This window comes from Marmota flaviventris, chromosome 13 (assembly GCF_047511675.1).
Source record: "Marmota flaviventris isolate mMarFla1 chromosome 13, mMarFla1.hap1, whole genome shotgun sequence".
Taxonomy (NCBI): domain Eukaryota; kingdom Metazoa; phylum Chordata; class Mammalia; order Rodentia; family Sciuridae; genus Marmota; species Marmota flaviventris.
In genome coordinates, this window is record NC_092510.1 from 73,518,954 (window position 1) to 73,533,883 (window position 14,930).

Here is a 14,930-nt window from a genome sequence, read left to right on the forward strand (position 1 = left end):
CAACTTGGCAGTAACTATTTTGTTTACCATGAATCCCAGGATTGATTTGTGTAGCTCTCCTAGGAGGCTGAACCGAGAAGCATCCAGCAAAGAAAAAGAAGCAGGACTAACGAAAGAGGAGGAAAACTAAGAGAACATGGGTTCACAGAAGCCAAAGGTAGACAGTTTTAAGGAAGGGAGTGGATTGAGCACTGAATGCTGCAAAAGATCAGGTAAGAACTGAGAAGCCACCTTGGATTTGATGATAAGGAGACTTTTCCTGATTCAGCAAGTGGTCTCATTCAAGTGGTGTAAATGAGTGGCAAGACCAGGCTCCAGGTGAGAATGGCAAGTGAGGATATAGAAAACTTCAGGAAGTAAGAAGGTAGCTAAAAGGGGATATAGGTAGGAGAGGATGGGTCCTTCCTTCCTTCCTCCCTCTCTTCTTTCTCTTCCATCTTAGATTTCTTCCAGTAGTCACTAGAACATGATCAAGTAGAAAGGAGAAACTGATGATACGGGAGGGAGGGAGAGAGAGAAACTGGGTAGGCAGTTGGCACCGTTTGCTGCTATAATATATAGTATTTTTGTGAAAGAATTATCAAGAGGACGTTCATTCGAGATCACTTCTTCCAAGGCAATTGGGGCTTTACTGATAGGTTTAACTCCTTCTTAAAGTGTTAGAGTCTGTAAACAAGTCTGGATGGTGCCTGGCAAAATGCCAGAGGGAGTGGTTTGTGAAGTAACGCCAGCGAGCCATTAAGTGTGGAGATTTCTTATTGGTTGACTGCTGTATCTAGTTTATGCTAATTAGATAAGCTGTGTGGAATGTATAAATACTGCTCCTGTCCTACAACAAACGGCTCCCACTCCCACCCCCCGGGGTGACGAACAACTTGTGTACGTTGATACAGCAGGAGTGGGAGCCGTTTATTGTAGGACAGGAGCAGTATTTATACATTCCACACAGCTTATCTAATTAGCATAAACTAGATACAGCAGTCAACCAATAAGAAATCTCCACACTTAATGGCTCGCTGGCGTTACTTCACAAACCACTCCCTCTGGCATTTTGCCAGGCACCATCCAGACTTGTTTACAGACTCTAACAATAAAGAACTTTGATGATTGGTATTCTATAACCTTCATAGAAACCACTATAACATTTGACTTATATACTCGAGATTTTCTCTTCTGTCTCAGAATTTCCTCCGAGATGTGATTTAATTCCATTTCTTTTTGTTCAATTTTCTCTAGAGATGGGATAATACCAGTCAGCATCAATCAATTATCTGGACTCTTGAAATAGTGTGAACTAGCAATCCTCCAATGAATTAGTGGGAAAAGGCTTTGGGAGATGAAACACAGGAGTAATCCTGTTAGAGTTTATTGATAGAATTAGGGACGTACGAAGGGAGGACAAGTGTGCACTGCTTTTATTGGGAAAGAACCAGCTGAGTGAGTTTTCATACAAACAAAGGGGGTTGTTCTATGTGACCTGTATTGGTGAGGACGGAAGCACTTGTAAAAATGGACATATTCTAAATATTTTAAGGATGGCAAAAAGAAAATCACAAGGCAAAGGAAAGTGATTTGGGGGTGTTCTGTGCCTGAACTGACTGGGGTTGCCATGTGTCAGTCCCTTCTGACAGTTGGTATTTTTCTGGGTTGATGGTTTTATCTCCTGAATGTGCTCATTGGCAGGGTGAAGGCTAATATTGGGCAGCCATTATAAAAGAGAAGCATCTTAAAATGTCATCTTTTGGCTAATTTTCCAAGTATGCCTTAAAAGGTGAAACAAATGTCCTTTGAAATTCATTTTTTTTTTTTCCCTTCACATGCTGTTCTTGGCCCATCTATCAAGCCAGAAGATTGTTGCTTTTTTTCTTCTTCTCTCACTATAAGCTTCAATTTGGGAACTCTTAAAAAATGCTATAAAATGGTTTACAATCCCAGAACATTCTAGCCAGCATGTGCCAGTCTCTCTCATCCCTGAACACACATGTGCACCCACGCTACAGAGCTGGTTACATCAGTCCTGAATCTAAACACTGGTGTATGTCTCTCTCTCTCTCTCTCTCTCTCTCTCTCTCTCTCTCTCTCTCTCACACACACACACACACACACACACGCATACACAACACCTGTCACATACACAAACTCTGTGTCACGAACAGCTTCTCAGCCTTGTCTGGTTACCAGGAGTTCCCTTCCGGATATCTGCACTGGACCCCGGACCGCGACGTACGCGAACACCAAGCACGAACTCGATTGCCTTTTGAAATGCTGGTTTATTCGCACACCACACAAAGCAATACACGAGGTGGCTGGCACACAACTGCACGATCTTACTCTCAGGCGACGAGAGTTAGTTGTGAGCAAATACATGGAGTTTCCCTCGCGCTTATATATTCTATATGTTTACAACAAACTTGTTTATGTCTAACTTATCTAACATAAGCACACTACCTAGTTACATCATCAACTCATCTAACATGGGCATACTATCTAGTCATCCTATAACCAAAACATGTTTACAACTAAAAAGTCACTTAGTCACTGCAAAGTCCAAAACAAGTCCTTTTGCTGATTCATGTTGTTTATTCATCCTTGATGTTTACTCCTGTCATTCCACCCCCTTGATACGGAGGCGCCGATGGTACTGATGGTGCCGATGTATCAAAGCGACAAGTACGGTCCCCTGTCTTAGGTCGTCCATCCGGAAGTTGCCCGTCCTCGGGGAAACGTATGGGCTGTCGCGGCCCTCCAATCCAATCTTCAGATTGGAAAATGCAATCCACGGCATCCATGCAGCCACCGACCACACAGGAGTGTAGAAAAGGATGAAGCATAGCACGATACTCACAGCAAAAGGGAGCTCTCACTCTCGGAACGAAAAGTCGTTTCAATTGTAAATAAAGGTCCAAATCCAAATCTTTTACTAGCAATAAATCTATCACCAAATTGTGAACTATCATAAATGGATAATTAACATCCTTCTCAGAGAACATCGGGATTGGAGTCATCCGGTCCCTTCTGAACCATAGGTCGTTCTTCCGCTTGCGTCCCAATATTCTCTCGATGACAATCTGGTCCACAGACATAGTTCCTCAAGAAATTCTATAACATCAACCAATCTTAGGTAAGTGTTGATGATAATCCACATAAGTCCATAATTTAATAAAGTAAGGCTTACAAATGTTTCTTAAACAAATGTCAAATAAAGATCTAGGAACATATGTATTCCTCTGTCTGCATTGTGAATTAATTCTACACAACAAATCATCACCAAATAATAATGATCTATTATAGTTAAGCAAAATAAGTCCATTAACGTAAAAAGCACCTGCATTAGATTGTAAGGTTAATAAATCATGATCAGACTTCATCACTTCAGTGAACAATCCAAATAAAGCCTTAACACACAAATGTATATTATGTCTACAATAAACATCACAGTGCGAATTAATATTAGGAATACAATTCCAGACATGATTTAAAAACACACATAAAGAAGGTACAATACCCTTTAGATGTTTATCCAGCGGACACCATGGTCCACTGCGCATTCTTACTAGTCTACATAAAAAAGAAAAACGTTCCTGACCAAACAGTGTATATGCACTATATGAAAATCATGTATTTACATGAAATTCAATGCAAAGATGACAACTTGCGTAGTGCAACTGTTCAGAATAATTCCTCGATCTTTTCGTCCTTCTCCTTCTTGGATTTAATTTTCTTAGTGCCTTTCGCTTCATGGTCCCTGTAATGTTGAAGTTTATCCATTTTAATATAAGTTTTCTTTCCTGCAGACTTGTTAATCTTTAAACAAATCTTAATGCATAATACAAATAATACAAAACAACATACATATAGCAATCCTTCCTTAATCCAATGGAAAGGATTCCATCTCATAATACAACTCACATCTGCATGAACTAATTTTCTAAAGAAACCTACAAAACTACAATCATAAGTATACTGAAAGTCACGCGGAATCAAGTATCCGGAATCAACCAACATTTTAACTTTATGAGTTTCTCCTGAGAATCTTTGGAGAAGTTCAGTAGTTTGATTATGTACTGTCTCAATTTCCTTTCCCAATGAAGCATAAATGGACTTAGCTGCCTCTGTTGCTTTCATCATGTTTTTATATTCTTCTGACAGAGGTGGTTGGGGTACAAAAGAATGTAACCCAAAAGTATGATTAGACATATAAACCACCTGAGTCAGGACTCGTAAGTTTTGCGTAGCAGTAAAACTCTTAGACCTAAATAGATGTTTCTTAACAGTTAGATTCATATGTTCCATCATCATGACATTAGTATGTACATGACAACCAGCATTCAGACTCAAAGAATCACTATAAGAAATGTTTTGCCATCGTCGAACCGTGTAAGGTTCAGGATAACAATACAACATATTAAAATTCCCAAGATCTAACAAAGTAGCCTGAGGCATAGATATAGTTATATCAGAAGTCCTAGGTTCATCTGAGAAAAGATCATATGCTATAATAGTTGTTTTACCTATAGCATAAGTGGCTTCACTAGGCACATAATATGACATATTGTTCCATTTTAACCAATAAAACTTATCAAACGGTATTATCCAATCTTTACCAATTTTCTTCGGTATAGCCTTAGTTGGATATCCTATTACAACCTTAGATGTCGACATTTGCCATAAATTAATCATGCAAACACCAGTTTCACACCAAGAATCCTTTGTAGGATCTAATATGGTTATAGCTGACGCAGTTTCCATGCCTATGCCAGTTCTAAACAAAAGTCTTATTTCTTCTAATCCCGCGGTGATCGTTGCTTGCAGATGTTCACACTCCTGAGTTGCCTCCAATTGTTTCATACGTACATTCCATGATGCATCCATAGTCTCAATCACCTTACTTAGTGAATCAACATGGTGTTTCAAAAGTTCCTGTTCTGCAGAAAGTCTTTCCATAAGTAAAGATGCGGAGTGCAGATTTTTAGATAATTGTGAGATAACAAAGTTCTGTTTATTCTGAAGTCCTCGAAGAGCTGAAATTTCCACTCGAAGTTCCTCCGTCATTGCTCCAGCGATCGCTGCCCCCAAGGCTGCTCCGGCCAGGAAAGCGCCAATCGCTGCGAACTGCAAAGGTCTTCGTCCTGCTGCATTTCTTTGAACTGAATAAAACAAATCTGGCAACACAGTAGACTCAAAAGAAGGACATACAGTTTCACCTTTCAACAAATCACTAACAGACAATCGTAACACAATTGGCTGTACTTGTGGTTGTATCAAAAATCTAACTGGCTGATGTAATAAAGGTAAAAATCCTGGAGCCTCTAAAGTCTTCATAAAATTACCGTCCTTTTCCTTGCGTGGGAAGAGGACCGCTCTTGGGAAATGGGCAGTAACCCATCCCTTGGTTTCATTAAATCCTCCTCTATCGATTAAACAAGGATTCAAAGAGGTCGGTTCCATGTAGCATTTCTGCATATCCATCTTTGTACTATATATAATATGATTACCTGCATGTGCATCAAACACATCAGTATTATTATGTAGAACATCATGTGTTACAATATCATAAAGATTCCATCCATTGTCCCTTCCTGGTAATAACATATACCAGTAATAAGGTAATTTTCCTGGATATATTTTACTAGACCAAGTAGAGAAATCCATTCCTTGTGTCAACCACCATTTCAGAGTTTTTCTATCTGCTATATCCACGTGGTATCTAATTGTAGTATCCCAGAGCTGTGCTCTAGGGCACCCGGTCTTCAATGACCAGTAGTCATCAGCATCTACCAGGTAAGTGTCTGTTTTGTAATTCACTAAAGTAACTTCATCCAAGTCTGGTGGTACAAATTCAAGAGAGTATACTGTTGGATGTAAAGTATAATTCCTTGTTTGTTTCTGCTGATTGTCTAATACAGCGTTACCACCTTCATAGTGTTTGGAAATGTTTCCCGTTATATTCACATCAAGAGGGATATCATAGTACGTGGAATCATTATGCATGATAGACCTATGAATACCAATCACATATTGCCATGAATGTGGAAACCATCTGCAAGTAGATCTTTCCATAGCCAAACTAACATCTTTAGTGTCCACATAATTAGAATCAATTCCCATCGGGATTGACATATTATGGACATTCGCTCTGATTTTGTCATCACTCAGATTAAACACGGGAATCAAAGTCCCAAAGAAATCATCATAAAACTTAAAGGTACTATCTTGGCTTTTATAATAAGGCCACCTTGAAGATTCTCCTTTGGATCCATTATAAGTATAATCTACCTGCAGAAATGTAACATTATACAAGTGTTTTTCCAAAATATCCTTAGGTGTGACAACCAATACAGGTTGCCAGGACTGATTATCAAACCTATGCCACGTATTATTCACCTCAAGATGCATATGAGAGGCATTCAAATATACAGCATGAAGAGGATTCTGCACACAATTTTGTCTGCTAAAATTATAACACCATGTCCAATTAAATATATTATAGTATTGTGTGTAGTTTTTCCACACTGTCTGGTTAACAATGTATTTGTCCACGGTGAATTTATAATCATGTAACTCTGGACTATGCACTCTCTGTCCCAATTTCGGGATATCCACAATCTCTGCGAGGTCCCATTCATTATTGGCATTTTTAAAAACATACCTCCTTGTTTTGTTTTCAAATAATAGCCATCCAGAGTGATTAAACATTCCAAATTCAGGATGTAATACCCCAGTCGTCCTGTAAGCTGGACCCAGCCTACAGGGCTGTGTGTGAATATTGTAAGCTACAGATGAATAATTACCAATTTTATAATAATATCTATATTGGCACCACTTAAGGAAGGTTGAATCAACAGGGAAGCAAACTCTACCAATAAATGCTTGTCCCTGTGTTCGGTTAAGCATATCTCCAAAAATGCTACGGATACAAACATATCCGATTTTATCTTTTAATTTAGGAGACGCGGCCACTGGTTTAACCAAGTTATGGGTAAATGGCTGTGGTAAAGGGTCGGTCAACACAACAGGTGATCGCCAAGTGGCGGTACCTAAGGTATTGACTTTCCACCAATTATCTATAGTGAGATAAGATTGGTTCCGTATTTCTAAGGATCGATCAGGATTCTGTAGGATCTCGAACTTTCCATATATAGGTAAATTAGGAAAATCCGCTACACAAGAAACATAATGGGTATAATTCAAATGAGTTCTGTTTTGCACATCTTCAATATATATAGACATATTCCTTTGTTTAGTGCTCATGGAATCTAGATACTGCTGTAACTCTTTTGGGCACCCTGTCCCGTAGGGTTCAATTAAAACTTGCGGCCATCTAGGCAATGGTCTAGCTCCTTGTAAATGTCTAGGCAAACTTTTCCACTCATCCAACATTTTCTTAGAATCATTATATGGCAACAAATTTATCCCCAACGTAGTTGTTCGTGGGGTTGTAGTTGTAATATCACCAGAACCTTTTTCTTCTCCATCATCATAGTCATATTCGTCATATTCATAATCAAATAAATTATAATCATTCTGTTTGTTGGACACCCAAACCTGGAAAGGCAGTGATGCAACATCCTTTTCTGCTGCTTTTATACATGTAAAGTCATCCTCTTCTGTAGATTCCTCAAAAGTATATACAGTAAGGTTTGGATTGTTAAGTACTGCTGCTGTAGCATTATAGCTCTTAACTAAAGGTTTGCCTCCAAGTTTCCTATAATAATACACAAAATGTGGCTTATAAGACCACATATCCATAATCCCAGGTACCAGATGACATCGGAGGGGGTTAGTTTCATATTTGTTAGAATATCCTCCATCCGCACTAGATCTAAACATTGGGCTATATACCCCAACTGTATTGATGTCCCAAAAATGGTCACATTCCTTAGGTGCGGAGTGTTTGTTATAATGGTGGCAAAATGCATAATTATGATAAAACAGGTATCTTATAGCAGTAAAATTTTGTAGGAATTTGTTACTTCTCCAATACTGTGGTATTACTGCACAAGAATTATTACACTCTTGAAGTGAATGAGTGAAATTAATATAATTGAAGATCCAATCTTTGTAAGAATACTTGGTCAGGTTAATGTTCCTGATACCAAAATAATATGGAGTTGTAGTAGTGGGAGTTGTAGGTTGATCTCCCATTACTGAATAGAACTGCAGGGTTAGCAAAAGTAGCAGAAATAGCAAAAGTAACAAAGTCCTAGGTGCCATTACCAAAAACATAGTGTATAATTAAGTACATAACAGGGTAGCAAATCCCGTACCAACAATTTATGATACGTTTGGTCCACGTTAATATGGGTACAGTCAGTACCGTTGCGAATGTGTGAATGATTAAAACAAGTAGAACCATTCAAAAGAGCTGTCTGCCATTCGTTACAATGAAAATATCCACCCAAAAACAAGCAAGAATATACAATCAGGATAACAAAGCATATGTTAAACAAAACACACAAACGTTTACCTAGTGACAACATCTTGGCTTTTTACTAATCTGAGGTCCCCTTTTCCAGTTGATACCCATAGGGTATTTCCTTGTCCGTGTGATACAATCTCACCTTTAATCACAGAGTTATCTTTTCTGTTACGTATCCACACCTTATATGGTCTTATATTATCCGGTTTTGGGTCCCCGTCTGCCTGCACATCGATGTCCTTTTGGAATGTTTCCTCAAAGGGTGATCTCCTGTGCAGTCTTTGCCTAGAATTAAGTTCAAAAACTGCAATCAGTATTGCTTTGTCAAATGGCACATCTTGTCCTATCTGCCACAATTTAGTCTTTAATAATCCATTGAACCTTTCAATATTTCCTGCTGCTTGTGGGTTATAGGCCAAATGAAAATCCCAATTAATTCCTAAAACATCAGCTAATTTCTGAACATTTCTACCAGTAAAATGAGAACCCTGATCAGAAGTCACATTCCAAGGACATCCATATGCTGCACACCAGCTCCAAATAGTTTTCATAGTAGAGCTTTGATCTGCATGTCTACTTGCACATGCATGTCCCAATCCGGTACTACAATCTACCATAGTACACACATATTTTCCATTCTGCAAAGGACCAATATAATCAATTTGTACCTTTTCATTAAATCCTCTTGGTGACGGCCTATTATGGGGTGGATCCCTCCGGAAACGTTGTACCGAGGATGCGCATAATTCACATCCAGATATCGCACGTTTACATGCTCCCCAGGTGACTTTTATGTTTCTTCCTTGAAACCACTGGAACATTCCATGTGTTCCAATATGTCCTAATTCCTTATGCAATTGTCGGATCTCATCATCCGAAATATCAGCATTCAATTCAGGAAGTTTTACATGCCAATTTGGGTCACGTTTCAACCGAATCTTTGTATCTGTTCTATCTGATATTTTCCAAGGGGCCTTATTCACCAATTTTAGCCCTTCGGAGTCAAATTTACTCAATTTGTCTGCCACATTATTAAATTTAGATATTTCATCTGTACGTCCTGTATGAGCATCAACGTGCGCTATCTTTACATGTATAGGTGCCTCCGCAAGAAATTTCCAAATATGTATTCCCCATACATCTTTCCCATTAATTTTATAATCAGATTCCTTCCACTTTGCAGACCATATGGCAATACCATTACAAACTGCCCATGAGTCCGAAAAAATGTGTATATACTTTTCCTTTTCATGGATAGATTGTTCAACGGCCAATTTTACTGCACAAAGTTCTGCTAACTGTGCTGAGGCATCTGAGCCTTCCTTCACTAAGATCTTTTTATCACTTGGTCGATATGCCACCCACAGCTTTCCATTTAGTGATATTTCCTACTACTTTACTTGATCCATCTGTGAACCATGCATTTTTATGAGAAGCAACTGCCCCCCATTTTCCAATAGGTTGTGTCTTTGGTTGTTTAACCTCTATCGGTACTTCTACCATAGGCTGAGCAAAAACTAATTCTGATAACCTTAATGTCTTATTATTCCCTGACACTGTTGCATCATTAATTATAGTTAACAAATACCATTTCCATTTCAACACTTTTTGTTCCATGGGTAAACCTCTAAAGTCTTCCTCCTTAGTTCGTACCCAATCCAAAATTGGTATCTGAGTTCTTAATGTAACTACTCTATTAGTTAAAACAAAACCTAGACTCTGTACCGCCGTATAAGCTGTCCACACTGTTTTTTCAAAGAAAGAGTACTTGTTTTCGGAAAAAGGAAATCTTTTGGAGTAAAACCCAACTGGTTTAGTCTGACTATTACTTTTAGTATATATGCCCCAATTTCCAAAGTCATTGGCATATATTATATCAATTATAATTTCTTCACCAGGTTGAGGTACATACAATTGGGTATATGTCTGAACATATTCCTTAGCTAAATCTAATGACTTTTTCTGTTCCGGTCCCCATACAAAGTCCGCAGCTTTCCTGCATACCCTGTGTATTGGAGCCAGAATCATTTGCAAATATGGAATATGTAATCTCCAATATCCCAAAATGCCCATCACCTGCTGAGCCTCCGTCTTGGTTTTTGGTGACTGTAAAGCCAAAATCTTATTTATCACTGCATCCGGAACCTTAGGTCCTTCTGTAGTCCACACCACCCCCAGATACTTAACTGACGTGGCTGGACCCTGAATTTTATCAGGATTGATGGACCATCCTTTTGATTTCAATAACGTAACTACCTCGTCCTTTACCTTATTTAACTCGGTCATATCTTTCCCAGCAATTAATATATCATCTACATATGACCATAACTTAGTAGTTCCTTTATCTTGAAAGTCCTTTAACGTTTCTTGTAAAGTTACATGTGCTATAATTGGGCTATTTTTATATCCTTGTGGTAACCTCTTAAACCTATATTGTACTGATTCCCAAGTGAATGTAGTCAATTCTCTACTCTTAATATCTAATGGGATAGCGAAAAACATATCACTCAAATCTATAGCACAAAAACAAGTAGGTGAAAAATTCCTAATTTGAGCATAAATAGACTCTACATCTGGAAGAGTACCTGGCATAGAAGGGGTTACTTTATTTATATTCCTATAGTCTACCGTCAATCTCCACTTGCCATTAGGTTTCATAACAGGCCATACTGGACTGTTATATTTAAATGATGATGCCTTTTCTATTATATCTTTTTCCAACATTTCCTTTATTGTGGCGCTAATCTCTTCGTGTCCTCCTTTAATAGGATACTGTTTAGTAAACACTGGTGGAGTATGGGGCAATTTTACTGGATCAATCTTTACTTGACTTAAAATTTTTGTTTCAAAACACTTTAATCTCTTCAAAGGTAACCATTCACCATATAATAACCTGATTTCCTGAATTCCTAATACTCCATGTGGAACTTTGCCTACCAACACTTGTATTGTATAATCCAAATCATATATTTTAAATGTTACCCATTCTTTTCTCATTTCTGCCCTATGTCCAGATACTCCTTGTACTATAACTTTTTCCTTAGCTGGTTTATTATTTACAAAATCATCTCTGACTATTGTTACCTCGCTTCCCGTATCTATCAGGAAGGAGTCTGTATATTCTTGATTATCAACTATAAATTTTAATTGTATGAACGGCCGGGTGTCCGGCTGTTTTGCCATCTGGGTGTTCCAAGCCTTGGCATTGTTAAACCAAACCTTCCTCTCTGGCCCTGCACTTGATTTCCTCGCGGCACCGGCCTTTGTGGCTTCATTCTGCTTCCTATCTGCCTGTTGTTTACAGCAACATTTCCTTGTATCCAGGCTTGTCCTGGTCGCACCTTTCTCCAGTCTTTGCCATTTCCCAACATATTTCTGTTTCTTGGGAGGCTCCGCTGGCCAGACGGGCCTCCCAAACGGAAGTTTTTTGTCTGGAAACATTGACTGTTCCCATTTGTCTGGTAGCATTTAATATTTCCGTTGCCATTTGTTGGAAAGCAGACTGGGTTTCGGGCTTTAGCTTGAAATGACATTGCAGCTTGAAATGACATTTTGTGCTCTTGTTGTAATTCTCGATGTTGCTTTAAGAACTCAACTACATCCCATAGGGTGTTGGCTCCAGCTAGCATGGTTGCCAACATCATTCTATGCTGTTCTGGTGCTCCTTTTATAATTATTCTCCTAAGCGCGGCTGTTAAGTGAGCACTTAAAGGGGATCCTTGAAACTGATTATAAATTTTGCTAAAAATAGCTAACTTCTTTACTATCTTAATCCCTTCACTGGGATTCTTCCACTGTACCTGGCCTTCAAAGACACCCCAATCTATATGTGGGATGGCCTCTGCCCAGGCTATTGCAATCCAATCCCAAAGTGTGCGTACCCTGTCAGGTTCTTCTTGTATAATCTTTGCTAAAGTGTCCGCAACACTCGGATTGTCTATCTGGATATTAACCACCTGCATTTCCTTGCCTGCGAGTCTTATAGATTCGCCTCCCTTACTATGAATTGTAAACAAAAAGTCTCCGTCGGTCTGACCTTTCTGTGAAAAATCTTGCCTTAACTGAACCATTTCAGGTCTAGTTAAGTCCCTAGTTTCAATAACTTGTTCCAACCCATCTGGGCGTCCCCGTCCGGGTGTGGATGTTTTAATTACTGAAACTGGCATGCTGGCCTTATCAGGAGCTTCCAGTTGGTCCAATATGTCTTTCAAAAATGGGTTATTACTTCCATTTTTAAGGGCTTCTTTTACTAACCTTTTGCCTCTTAGCCTGTCATCATCGATATCATCTATAATTTTACATAATATTCCCGGGATTTCTTTCTTGTCAGCCCGTTCCATTATGGGCTTGACGGTCTGAGGATTACTTAATGTTACCTCAACTGTGGTTCCTTTCTGGAACTCAGGCATCTTTGCCTGAACAATTCTTTCAATACCTCGCCATGGCGATTGAGATTTTAATTCCTTTTGCTCGAGCTTTAGTTCTCCTATTTTACATTTCTGCCTAAATTTTTTTATTACTTCCTTGAAGCCCATGTTGCTATTTTTAAGAGGATCCTCAGTTTAGCTATATGAACTTTCCAAGCAATAAACCCGTTTGTTTCTATCTTATAAGGTATCTGACTTATTCCCTGATGCCAGCTATATAGTGCCCAATTTTCTACCCTTTCCTTAAGCCACCCCATGCACAGGGACCACCGTCCTCCTAAGGATTTTGGTGGGGGCACTCCCCTTTCATTCCACCTTCAGCCTAGACGCCGGACGATCACGGTCATTCTAGGTTTTCAGTAGAAGAAATTGTGCATTGCCATGTGGGTTATATTTACCTGCTCCGGAGCTCTTCTTCCGTATCCTGCCGACTACGCCAACTGTCACGAACAGCTTCTCAGCCTTGTCTGGTTACCAGGAGTTCCCTTCCGGATATCTGCACTGGACCCCGGACCGCGACGTACGCGAACACCAAGCACGAACTCGATTGCCTTTTGAAATGCTGGTTTATTCGCACACCACACAAAGCAATACACGAGGTGGCTGGCACACAACTGCACGATCTTACTCTCAGGCGACGAGAGTTAGTTGTGAGCAAATACATGGAGTTTCCCTCGCGCTTATATATTCTATATGTTTACAACAAACTTGTTTATGTCTAACTTATCTAACATAAGCACACTACCTAGTTACATCATCAACTCATCTAACATGGGCATACTATCTAGTCATCCTATAACCAAAACATGTTTACAACTAAAAAGTCACTTAGTCACTGCAAAGTCCAAAACAAGTCCTTTTGCTGATTCATGTTGTTTATTCATCCTTGATGTTTACTCCTGTCACTCTGTAACACACAAAACCCTTGCCTCACACACATACACACCCACAACCCCTCTTTTACACATATATTCACATATAACCCATGTAATCCAGTCTCTCATACACACACCCCCATTCCTCTCTTTCTCTCTAACACACACACCCACACAAACCCACAACCCATCTCATACACACATGCAACCCTTGTCACCCACATAAGCACACACACACCCCTCTGTCTGGCAGAGTTTGGTGAACCTCTGCTGGGTAAAATGGCTGTCCATTGTTAACTAGACTTGTTCCAGTAGATTCTACTGTTACATGCATTGAGTTTTGATTGATATGACAATAGAAATTAAAATGCCTGGGCATTTGGAAATGTAGAAAGATTTGGCTGTAGAGTAAATGCATTCCTCAAAGTTCCTGTATTGGAAACTTGATGTCTAACGCAGTAGTATGAGAAGTGGGACCTGGGAGAAGTGATTAGGTTATGGGAGTTCTGCCCTCATGAGTGGATTTGTGTTATCATGGGAGTGAGGGTTTTTTGTTGTTGTTGTTGTTGATGATTAAAAGCAAGTTGGCCCACTGTGGCATTCTCTTGCCCTCTCTTTCTCACTATTGCTGTGAAACAGACAAAAAGCCCTCAGCAGGGCCAGGTGTGGTGGAGCACACATGTAATCCCAGCAGTTCAGGAGGCTGAGGCAGGAGGATCGTGAGGTCAAAACCAACCTCAGGAATTTAGCGAGGCTCTAAGCAACTCAGGGAGACCCTGTCTTTAAATAAAATATAAAAAAGGCTGGGGATGTGGCTCAGTGGTTGAGTGCTCCTGGGTTCAATCCCCAGTACCACAAACTCTCTCTCTCTCTCTCTCTCTCTCTCTCTCTCTCACACACACACACACACACACACACACACACACAAACTCACACAAAGTCCCTTGCTCTGGGCCTGAGTGAGGAAGAACATCATGGCAGAAGGGTGTGACAGAGGAAAGCAGCTCAGGACATAGCAACCAGGAAGGAGAGAGAGAGAGAGAGTGAGGGCAAGAAAGAGAGAGAGTGAACGTGCAAGACAGCGCACCAGGGACAAAATAAAAAGGGACAAAATATACCCCAAAGGCATGTCCCCAATTACCCACCTCCTCTAACTACATCTAACCTGCCTACAATTATCACCAAGCTGATCCCTATCAGAGGATTAAC

At 39.6% G+C, this 14,930-nt stretch overlaps 1 long non-coding RNA gene across 1 annotated transcript; it reads right to left on the reverse strand.

Moving 5' to 3' along the window:
* Positions 1-2,250: 2,250 nt before the first annotated feature.
* Positions 2,251-13,749, reverse strand: LOC139701612 (uncharacterized). The gene is made up of 3 exons (XR_011704138.1): positions 13,245-13,749; positions 3,627-3,745; positions 2,251-3,099 (listed from the first exon to the last, which is right to left on the reverse strand). It is a non-coding gene; the product is annotated as an uncharacterized lncRNA (long non-coding RNA).
* Between the last annotated feature and the right edge of the window lie 1,181 nt (positions 13,750-14,930).